Source organism: Acomys russatus, chromosome 20 (assembly GCF_903995435.1).
Source record: "Acomys russatus chromosome 20, mAcoRus1.1, whole genome shotgun sequence".
Lineage (NCBI taxonomy): Eukaryota > Metazoa > Chordata > Mammalia > Rodentia > Muridae > Acomys > Acomys russatus.
The window spans coordinates 3,471,368-3,483,163 of record NC_067156.1 but is presented as its reverse complement, the minus strand read 5'-3'; the positions used below and the strand labels follow the sequence as shown (position 1 = coordinate 3,483,163).

The following is an 11,796-nucleotide window of genomic DNA, read 5'->3' as shown; positions in this document are numbered from 1 at the left end:
TCTCAAAGCCCCAGGGTTTCTTCTAGACAAATGAAATTGCCATAGTTATCCCAGATTTTGCAATTGAGACATTGCATTAGTTAAGTGCCTGTTTTATTAGGAAGAGATGTCAGCCTGCCGAACAGGTTGCTTGTGTTCTCCAGAGACATCCTTCCCAAAGTCCTGTCAAAGGTGGCACACGTATGCGATGTGTCACACACAGTCTAATGAGAAACTTGCCTGTTGTTGGTTCTCAGTACAAGTTTCTAGACCTGATGAACTTCAAGAACTACAGCCCCTTCAAGAATTAAAAGTGATGTTTGCTATTTTTTTCACCACAGTAAGTCCCTTTGCATACTTTTAAAGGTTGAAATGTTAGTAAGCTTGTAGTTTCCTCACTTTTGAGTTCACGTATAAATCGTTTCTAAAGATGTAATCATGTGAGTTTGGACCTTGGTGTTATAGACTATGTGGTAATTCCTCTGGCTAGACTGGTCAGACACACTAATGTGAAAAGGTAGGTTCTTTTTCAGAGATTATTTCGTGGAGAAGCAGTGGGGGGAAATTTGTAAAATCATATTTCTAAGCATCCTTCACTTATCCCTAGCTTACAGTGGTTACATCTGTTTGATGTGTCAAGGTCAGTTTTTGCAATGTGAGTTCAAAGGAGGTAGGTGTGACTAATTTATATCGCCAATTAAGTTTACATGGCTCTAGTAGCAACCAAAGTAAAAATTTTTTAAAAGCTCTGGACTTCCGGGTAATCTATCTGTTTAATAAGGAGTCTAAACAGTATTGACTCACTGTTAATTCGCTCGGAGTCAATCAAGGGGGCACGCCTCAACCTAGTCCAAGTCTGGTCCTCAGCTAGTTTAGGAGAAAGGAGAGAAGAGAGCGGAGGCTCCGCCCCCTGCCGGAGGCGGCCAGTTGGTGAAGGTCCAGCAGGAGGCGTGGTCTAGAGGGGTGTAGCCCCGCGAGCAGGTCACGTGCCCGGCCGGGCGCCAACAATTCTAGCGCGCGGTTTCCCAGATCCCTCCTGGCTCTGGACCCGAGGTTCCTCGGGTTCCGCTTAGCTTCCTCTCGGGATTCCTGGGGAGTCCTCGTGAGAGCGGCCCGCGTAGGTGACGGCTACCCGGTGGGCGCGGCCGGGCCTGTGGTGGGCCTTCTCAGGAGCCGGGCGGGCGAGCGCGCAGGTCAGTGTGGCTCGGGGCGGGGCGTGGCAGGCCCCGGAGCCCCGCGACCTGGGCGGTGGAGCCTGATCTGCGAGCGCCACCGCTGCGCCGCTGCGAGCGACTTAGGAGCGCGCGTCCGAAGTTGTAGTTTCCTTTGGCCAGAGGATTGATTGACAGTGGAAGTCACGCGTCGTGCGTGAGACCATTGTCCGGTGTTCCATCTGACCGGCTCTACAAACCCCAGCGAGGGGAAAAGGCGATTTAGCAATGGAATGACTGCAGCTGCACTGAACCATGGAAGATATGCTTAATCCTTGGTCCTCGTGGTCCGCAGGAGGCATTGAACCCGGCTTTCCTGCTTGGAGGTTTCAGCTGTTGGGTGTTTTAAAGCAGGCAGCATTGTGAAACTGTGTTGCTCAAGCGTCTGCTAGTAAGACAAAGCTCATTGAATGCTGCTCAGTACTGGTTGGTGTGTAAGGCTGCTTGATAATGGAATTGAACTAGTTTGCAGTTAGTGTTGTCTTTCCGGAAGTATTTAATCAGTCCCAGAAAAAAGATACATAGTTTGGCAAAGCCTCACCTGTTAGTTTTTGGAAAGTGTTGGCTTTGTTGAGGGGCCCATCAGTGTTTAACTCTGAGATCTCTTACTCCCACCTCCACACCCCGTCCCTCGGGCCCCGCCCCCCCCCCCCCACTTGGCTGATAAAATTTTTAAGTTCTTTGGATGCAATTGTAAGCATCTGCAATTATGGGATAGCTACAACGTCCACTTTCTTTTGATACTGTGTTCTAAATGGCTATGAGCCCCGTGCACAACCTACACAAAGAGTAACACTGAATGTTTATTCCCCCCCCCCCTCCCCGCCAGCCCAGGCAAAGTACCTCCCACAGTGTTCAGCAGCTGGCGATAAGCATAAGAGTTTAGTGCGGAAATGGAGCCGACTGATCTGATCTAGTTGTTCATTGACACTAGTTAAGTTTTTCTTGTGCATCATCAGGACTGTGTGGCGGTTGCCTGATCCCTGTTCCTCTTGGCTGCCCATTTTTGCAGATATTCTAGCAGTAGTCCACCTGGGAACAGCCCCACCGTACTTCTCTAAAAAGTCCCCTCCTCTCGTATTCCCTTCAATGGAAATGATACAGTCACGGAAGGAACCAAATACATAAGAGAATGTCACTTTCTTTGGAGGGCTTGTATGATGTGGTGTCTATTAAATTACAAATTTTCTCTTGCTGATTTGACTTAGACCTGTGTGATAACAGTATTCTTTTTTTTTTTTTTTTTTTTTTTTTTTTTCCAGTTGGTACTTTGTTGTGGCAACTTTTGTTTTACTTTCAAGATGAGATCTCCTTAACCCAGGCTGGCACTGGACTCCTGTTGTTCTCCTAAGTGCTTGGGTTCACAGGTGTGTACTGTACTGGACTTGGGGACCGTTTCTTACACGTTGACATAGTAAGAAGCTGACTTCATAAGTGCTTTCAGGAAACAAGTCAGTAGAAAATAGAAACTGGCTGGTAACCTACAGAGGAGACACAGATAGCTGCTGTTTGCGAGAAGTTTGACTCGGTTAGAACTTTGTCAGATGAGCCGGGCGTGGTGGCGCACGCCTTTAATCCCAGCACTCAAGAGGCAGAGGCAGGTGGATCGCTGTGAGTTCGAGGCCAGTCTGGTCTACATAGTGAGTCCAGGATGGCCAAGGCTACACAGAGAAACTCTGTCTCGAAAAAACCAAAAAAAAAAAAAAAAAAAAAAAGAAAGAACTTTGTCAGTTTTCTTGAACTGGTCAGCTTGCAATCAGAACTTTGTTGGTGGCATTCTAAATCTCTTGATCCTAGGAAGACAACATAGGTTTTGCAGTATACTTATTGCTTATAACCAGTTAATGGCACTTCAGAAAGGACTGGGAAGACAGCTCAGTGCTCGGTGTCGTGAGGACCTGCTCTCAGCGGATCCCTAGGACCAATGTAAAGCCAGACACAGTAGTCTGTAATCCCATTGCTGCTCCAGCATCATAGGAGGCAGAGACAGGAGAGACAGGAGAATCCCTGCAAGTTTCTGTGATAAGCCAGGGTGGTATGGACAATGGTGAACAGGAGACCCTAACTGAAGCAAGGTAGAAGGCCCGGAGAGACACTGGGAGTTATCATATGACCTCACACACGTGCTGTGCACACATCAGCCACACATGTATCTTACACACAGAGATGAGAAAAAGATATGTTACATGCTCCACACAGGGCGTATTTATGATTTTGGGAGTCTTGATCACTGGACTTGGTAAGGTTTGCTTCACATGGTCCCCCCACTGCTGAGTGTAGGAAGGACAGGTGTAAGAAGGAGGCGATTTACTGGGTTACTTCATCTGTGTTTCCTCATTCATTAACCTGCAAATAGAAAATTACGTTGCTGTACAGTGAGTGCAGACCTTAGCTGTGCATTTCCCATCATGTGGCACTGGAGAGTAAACTACTATATGCCTTTCCCTTTAAAAGTGACACATGCTTCTCCTAACACTCAGGAGGCTGAGGCAGGAGGATCCTCCACGCTCAGGAATTGGAAGCCATCCTGGGCAACTTCCGGACCGTTTGCCCTCAAAATTTCCCTTTAAAAAGAAATTTCTATAGTGTATAATTCATGATACATCTGTACTATATGATTTTGATTACAATTTCAAAATAATTTTCAGGTATGAAATAAAAGAGAAATTTAAATGTATTTTGTCAAAGGTTCAAAAATGTTTATTAAAAATAAAATCTCATCAATTTCCTTGTTAGTATTTTTATTATTAAAATATTTATCTAGTTTGAGACCCCTCTGCCAGAGCTTCTGTAGTGTTTTGAAACACTAGCTACTAGTTTCCAGAAATTTTCAAGTTGAAGTTGAAGTCAAGGGTGCAGGAAAGTTCCTCGTTGGTGGAAAATAAAATGTAGCCTATGAAGTAGAAACAGTGTGGTGAAAGAAAGCCCATGACACTTATTTAATGTTCTTTGAGCATTAAGCCTTTCAATTGAATTTAGCTGAAATGATACCTGCCCAGTGGTTAGGCATTATTTTCTGTGTGGAATTCAAGCGTGTAAGCTGTGACTGCCACAGACAGAAGGGGATGCAAGTGTTAAAAAGTAAGAGAAGAGTAACTTGCCCAAGTGTTTGACATGTGGTCAGTGGTTTGTAAAGGGTCATGTCACATGATCGTGGTCAGTGCTGTTAGCTCTCTTGCAGAAGGACAGTGCTCCATATCAGGGCACAGACTCACCGGGAAGCCAGAGGAGAGAGTTTCCTAAGTGTAAAGTTGGGCAGCTTTATCTTTAGCTGGAAACACTATAGACAGTGCTTTCCAGAAGAGCTCTTATAAATTGCTGCTTTCCTTAACTTGCCACGTGGTAGATCTGTTCAGTGAATAAAGCTTACAATTCAGATACTTTCTTCTTCAGCATTCCCATGAAAACGATGACCAGAAACTACGGCATTTAACTTTGGGTACCAATCTGAAATTTATCAATTAGATTGCATTTTTTTCATCCATTGGAAGTTCTAGATGTGGTTGTGATCCACTTGACAAATAGTTTTAATTTCTTGTGGTTTGTTGGTTTTGTTTTTTTCAACCACACAATTCGTATTAGATTATCTAGGAATCTCTCACTAGTGTTGAATTTCTGAAACAAAAGTTCGTCTAATTGTTTGAATTGTTGCAAGTGTCATAATTATAAAAATGTGTGTGTGAGTGGGGGGGTTATTTATCAATTGCTTAGGAACCAATAAGAATTAGAGGAAAAATTCTTACCATTTCTATGCCTTTTACATAGTAACTTTTACTTTCTTTGTACTAAAAGAACAACATGGGGACAAGCAGCTGAGCACTTTGGAATGCAGAGTGAAATAGTTTTAACACTCTTTAAGGCTTAGTGTCCATGTATATTTGTTTGTAACACATTTAATATTTCGCACTGTTCAAATTCTTAGTATATGATATAGCTAAAGTGTATATTGGCATGTTTGATATCCAACCATTATTAAAATAAGTATCTGTCTGTGATTTTTTTTTTTCCTTTGTGGTTCTAGGGATCTATTCTAGAGCCTTGGACCTGTTAGGCAATTGTTTTTCTCCATGTTGTCACGTCTACAGGTTTAATGATGCTGTGGACATCTGCTTGTAGAACTTTTGGGTCCTCTGAACTAAAACTCTGGACCCACTGAACAATTTTTTTTTGCATTTGTTTCTCCCTCTCAGCTACTGGAAACTATAACTTTTTATACAATTTGCTTTTAAAAGTTACTTTGGGAGTCTGGGTTTCCTTAGCTCTGAGCCTGTGATCCCCCGGCTTCAGGTTCCTGAGCGTAGCGTCATCACTGTATGTAGGTCTGCTTCCTGCCCCTGAGCTGTGCTGTGCTGGCTGCCTTGTACAAGTGTAATCATACATGTTTGTCCTTTTATGCCTGGCTGATGCCACCTAGCAAGGCGCCTGAGGTTTATCTGGGTTCTAGCAAATGCCAGGAAAAAAAAAAAAAAAAACAAGACTTACTTATTTTATTATGGGTACGTGTTTGGCCTGCCTGTATGTGTGTGTTCTATATGTGTGATGGGTGCCCTCCATGGCCAAAAGGAAGTTTCAGCTCTTCTTTGGAAGTTATGTACAGTTGTGAGCTGCCATGTGGATGCTGGAAACCAAACGTGGGTCTTCTGGATGGTTAGCAAACATCTTAACTTTGGAACCATCTCTCCCGCCTCCAGAGAATCTTTTTAAAGGTTGAATTATGTTCCATCGCACATTTATTACATTCTCTTTTTGCCTCTTGGCTATTCTGAGCGATGGGGCTGTAGCCATGAGTATACAGTACCTGTTTGGTACCCTTCATTCAAAGAACTTTCTGGAACCTGTGGTAATTCTACACCTAGATGGTTTGTTTGTTTGTTTGTTTATTTATTTATTTATTATTTATTTATGTTTTTGTTTTCTCGAGACAAGGTTTCTTGTGTAGCCCTGGCTGTCCTGGACTTGATTTGTAAACCAGGCTGGCCTTGAACTCACAGAGATCCGCCTGCCTCTGCCTTCCGAACGATGGGGTTAAAAGCACGCGCCACCACGCCTGGCTTTTATATTTAGATTTTGAGGGGCCACCACATGTAGGTTTTACGATCTATAGTTAAATGTAGGTATAACTGAGCTAATCTCAGCGTGTGTGAATTTCAGTGCTTTTCAAACATTTTTGTCTTTATTATATATGTGTGTGTTGGTGTGCTCATAAGTTTATATGTACCACATATGTGGGGGTGACCTCAGAGGTCAAAGAGGTTTAGATCCCCAAAACTGGAGTTGCAGGCAGTTGTGAAATGCCTTGTGAGTACTGGGAACCAAATTTGGGCCCTCTGTAAGAAGAGCAAGGACTTTTAATCACAGCCATCTCTACAATACCCTAATGTTCACTTCTGAAATACCTTTTAAGAACCTTATTCCTAGTTGGGCATGGTGGAACTACAGTGTGAGGTAGGAGGACCATAGGTTCCACACCAGCCTGGGCTACATAGTGCGTTCTAGCTGCACTGCAAGAGACCCTTTCAAACAACAGGCAACAATGAAAAATGGATTCCTTGAAGGAGATATATTCTTAAATGTTTTTCATTTCCTGTGTTTTGAAGAATTAGCTCTGATTTTTAAAAAAAAATTCTTTATCTTTGATATTTTTAGGAGTTTTATATTTACATTATGTAAAATGCAGTAACTTTGGAACTTGAAAAAGGTGTGATTTAAATGACAAAAGAATAGACCTTTGACTTGGTGTGGTGGCGCACACCTTCAATCCCAACACTTAGGAGGTTGAGAGATGTGGGTCTTTGTGAGTTTGAGGCCAGCCTGGTCTACAAAGCGAGTTCAAAGACAGCCGGGACTGTAGAGTAAGACCTTGTCTCAAAGAAAACAAGATATATTCTTGACCAACTTTTATAAGCCCTTTAAATTGAGCATTTGAGGCTCTGTGTTGAGAGCTCAGAATTGTTAAGACCCAGAATTTACTAAAGTGAATGAAGATTTAGTGGCCTACTCTCTCTGTGTGGTCATCGTTTTAATTACAGTATTTAAAAGACAAACTATAAATAGGTTTTTCTACAGAAAGAAATTAAAATTAGAAGGCCCCCTAAGGTGGGCTTGCAACAACACAACACGGGGGAGAAACACTGCAGTCTTTCAGTTTTAAAGTGACACACTTAACTAGTTGGTGACATTTTCATGGCTGTTTAGAATCTTATCAATACATCTAAAGCTTAGGCTGTGAGATGGTCAGTGGGGGAACATCTCATTAATACATCTGAAACTTAGGCTGTGAGATGGTCAGTGGGGAAGGTGTCATCAATACATCTACAACTTAGGCTGTGAGATGGTCAGTGGGAGAAGGAGCTTTTCCCACAAGCCTGATGACTTGAACTTAGTGCCACAACCAATTCCATAAGGCTGACCTTTGACCTCCACCGGAGGAGGCATTGCCATCCCCTTGATGAACACAGTAAAGAAAGTGAAGAGAGCAGAGTCAGCAGCAGAAAGCTGTCCACAAAGGGAGATTGTGCAACATGGGACAGACGAGAGTGGATATGGCGCAACCCGTTCTGATCAGTGGCGTTCAGAGACAGCTTCTCTTTGTCCTTTGGCTTAAACACCAGAGACAAAACACTTTCCTACATTAAACACTCATGATTTCCAGTGATTATTAATTTTAGAAATCTGGCCGCAATATAAATTTGGATGATTGTTTGAGTCAGAAAAAAAAGTCTTTTTATTTTTATTTTTTTGTCTAAAGGTTTACTTTTACATACAAGAATTAAACATTATTTGTTTTTATTACATTTGTGCATGTGCGTGGTATCCAGCGTTTTCCCTGATGGTGCGCCACCCTATTTTTTTTTTCAGAGAGCGTCTCTCACTGAACTGGGGTAGCTAGCTTATGCCAACTAGATATGGGATATACTCAGTAGTAACCCTAACTAAGACACCATCTGACCTTATACTTTAGTGCGGTTTTAAAAATTGGAGGGCAGTTTGTATGTGTGTGGAAACGTATATATGTGTGCATACATGTGGAGGCTTGAGGTCAAAATTGGGTGTCTTCCTCTATTACTCATTTGTTTGAGACAGTCTCTTACTGTTCGTGGAGCTCACCATTTGGCTAGGCTGTCTGCCTGGTCGGCGAGCTTCAGGGATCATCTCTATGTCTCTCCAGGACTTACTCAACAGGAATCCCTACATCCACCATTTCTGTCTGGATTCTGGGGTCAAACTCAAGAGTGCTTGCGCACGCAGCGTGTTATGGAGCGAGCCACCACTTTGGCCATCTAAGGCATTTTGTGCATGTGTGAGTGTGGGCACCCCTGCGCCAGTTGAGTGTGGTCTCTTTGTTTTTAAATACTGTACTTATAATCCAGGCCAGCTGGCCTGCAGGCTTTCGGGCAGTTCTCTTCATCTCTCATCTCCTCATAGGAGTTCTGGGATTACAAATGTTCACTACCTCAGCTGGTCTTTTTGTGTAGGTTCTAGAATCTGAACTCAGTCATTAGGCTTGTATGGCGTCCATCTAGCCTCAGCTTCTGACCCCAGACTATTAAATGTTTGCCTGAAATTTCAAGTCAATAAGAAAATCTGCATTTTTTTTTCTCCTTTTGTGGCAGGGCCGTGCATTGTGGCTGTAGGTCTGATCCTCCTGCCCCAGCCCCTCTGATTCTAGGATTAGAGTCACCATGCCTGGCCTCGAGGGCTTTCTTAAAGGATCCATGATCATTTATGTGAATAAACCTTTGTTTGTTTATTATTTATTTTGCATTTACACGTATTGTTACAAGGAGCGTAAGTATTAAAAGCTTGGGATGCTTAGTTACATGTTTTAATTGCTGTGTATCGGTGTATGACTGCAGTGTGATAGAGGTGAGAGTTGTTTAGCAAGCTGTGTGGAAAAATGGGCCGCTATGTTACTGTTAGAAGTTGTCTTAGAGGTTTTTCAGGGGGAAATCAGTGAAGGAGGCTGTGACTGGCCTGTGAGAGTGGCCTTTCCCAGTGAGTTTACCAACACTGAAACGTTAGGCAGCATGCCTGGGGCTTGACTTGTGGCCGTTTGTAGTGGAAGCCATTTTCTTCTGACCTCTGAGGCCAAATCTCTAGTTCTTGGGTTCAGGTAGTTCTTGGGAGGGGAAATGGGCTCCCCTGGGAGTAGAATACAGAAGCAGAGATGTGGGTATATAGTGTAGATCAGTGGCTCTCAACGTGAGTTGCAACCCCTTTGGAGGGGCGTCAGACGCCCTTTCACAGGGGTCACATATCAGATATCCTGCATTTCAGATATGTGCATGATGATTCATAATAGTAGCAAAATTCAAGTTATAAAGTAGGTACAAAATGCTTTTATAGTTAGGGGTCACCAAACATGAGGAACTGAGCTGGGGGTGTGGTGGCACAGGCCTTTACTCCCAGCACTCGAGAGGCAAAAGCAGACAGAACTCTGAGTTTGAGACCAGCCTGGTCTACAGAGTGAGTCCAGGATAGCCAAGGCTGTTCCACTGAGAAACCCTGTCCCCCAAACTAAAAACAAACAACAGAAACTATGAGGAACTGTATTAAAGGGTTGTAGCTTAGGAGGGTTGAGAACCACTGGTCTAGACAGACGTAGTCCAGAGATGATATAAGCCAGGTATGTAACTACATGTCACATAATTCCCACCACAAGGGGTTTCCTGTATCCTTGTCTATCTAGTCTGTGCCTTCTGAATTGAGGCCATGTCCTCATTGGTTTTCTATGTATCTGGAAGCACAATTGGTCTGGTAGCATAGCTCTGGCAGCGTTAGCAGGTGACAGGTGCTGGGTTGGAGCCCAAACATGCATATTCCTCTCTGCTTGTCTTAATTTGACTTATACTTTTGATAAGCTAATTGTAGAAATTGGAATTAAGCTCCTCCAGAGCTTCAGGATATTTATTATTTCTTAGCCGCTCATTTTGCACTTGAAAAATCAATAATTCTGGTTCCTGCTCCCTTACCATTGGAGTCTTCCATCTCCAGGAGCTCAAAAGAATGTTCCTTTCCTCCTACGTCCTAACATGTCATGGTGGTGCACATGATGGGCCATCTTAGTCACTGACTGTGTTATTGCTGTGAGGCAGAGGGCTGGCTTACAGTTTCAGAGAGTCAGCCCCTGATCATCATGGCGGGGAGTGTGCTGCAGGCAGTGACAGTGCTGAAGCAGCAGGTGGAGAGAAGGAGACTCAGCCAGTGTGGGCTTTTGAAACCTCGACATTCACCCACGGTGGCACAGTTTCCTCCCACAGGACGGCCATACCTCCTAAGCCTTCCCAAACAGGCCCACTAACTGGGACCAAATATTCAAATATGGGAGCCTCCACATCCAAACCACCACATGGGCGTCACTCTTGTCCACAGACCAGACATTTAAAAAGGAAGGAAGGAAGGAAGAAGGAAAAGGAAGGAAGGAAGGAAGGGAAAGGAAGGAAGGAGGAAAGAAAGAAAAAGAAAGAAAGAAAAAGAAAAATTTGGAAGTTTCCACGGTCAGGTTTTTTTTTTTTTTTTTTTTTTTTTTTATCCCATGCTGTCCTTTAACTCACTATGGTGCTGAGTCTGGCATTGGAACTTACAGTGATCCTCCTGCCTCAGCTTTCTGACTGCTGGGATTACTGTTTTTTTTTCTTTCTTTTTTAAATATTTGCTTATTTATTTATTACATATACAGTGTTCTGTCTGCATGTGTGCCTGCACGCCAGAAGAGGGTACCAGATCTCACTATAGATGGTTATGAGATACCATGTGGTTGCTGGGAATTGAACTCAGGACCTTTGGAAGGACAGTGCTCTTAACCTCTAAGCCATCTCTCCAGCCCCACTTTACTGTTTTCTGACACTGCTATTTTCTAGCTTTATTTTCTAACTCTTCTGAGCTATTTATTCTTACTGGTTTTAAGTTTTAATTTTTCCATTATTTTATTTTAAGAATAAAATATATATTATTTTATATTATAGATATATTAGTCTTAATTTTAACACCTTTTTATTGGAATATTTTGTCTTCTCTGGTTGCTTTTCGTTCTTGTTTGGTTTTGGCCTCTTTTATACTTTAGAAGCTTTGTTCAGATGCCTTGTTCTTGGTGATTGCCTCTTGCTTAAAAGCAGGAAAGTAGAAAACTTGTCTGAAAATTGGGGAAAGTGGGAAGCTATCATTACCAACTGAGTAAGGTTCATCTGCTGTGGTCATTTGCTGAGAGCCCAGCTTCCTAGAGGGACTGACTAGCTGTGTCTTCTGAAGGGAGTCCTGGGTTGCCACTATCAGGAATGACGATTATAGGCTACTAAATTTGAGGCCATGCCTTCCACTCTGATCACTGCTTTCCAGTCCAGAAACCGTTTCTTAGCCTCTCTGGAGGATTTGATGGCCATGGGCACGCCAGTCTCTGACTTTTCCAGTATTGCAAGTACTACAGTTGTAGAGATGCTTATAAAACAGGCTGTGTGCTTCTGTAGGACAGAGCCCAGACAAAGTGTTCTCTCAGTCAATGCTACATATGTACTTTGGAGTTGGTTTGATACTGAAAAATAGCTGCCTTTTCCATTGTGACGTGTGGAAGGTGGTGTGTGTTGCAGCTCATGGGTACATATTTGTGCCT

The 11,796-nt window shown here is 43.2% G+C and overlaps 1 protein-coding gene across 1 annotated transcript in view; it reads left to right on the top strand.

Annotated features, from left to right (window-relative positions):
• The first annotated feature begins 998 nt into the window (after nucleotides 1-998).
• The window catches only part of Osbpl1a (oxysterol binding protein like 1A), a 194,093-nt gene continuing 183,295 nt past the window's right edge, over nucleotides 999-11,796 (top strand). Inside the window, exon 1 of the mRNA XM_051163746.1 lies at nucleotides 999-1,172. The gene's annotated coding sequence lies outside the window, so the exon portion shown is untranslated. The remainder of the gene's footprint in view (nucleotides 1,173-11,796) is intronic.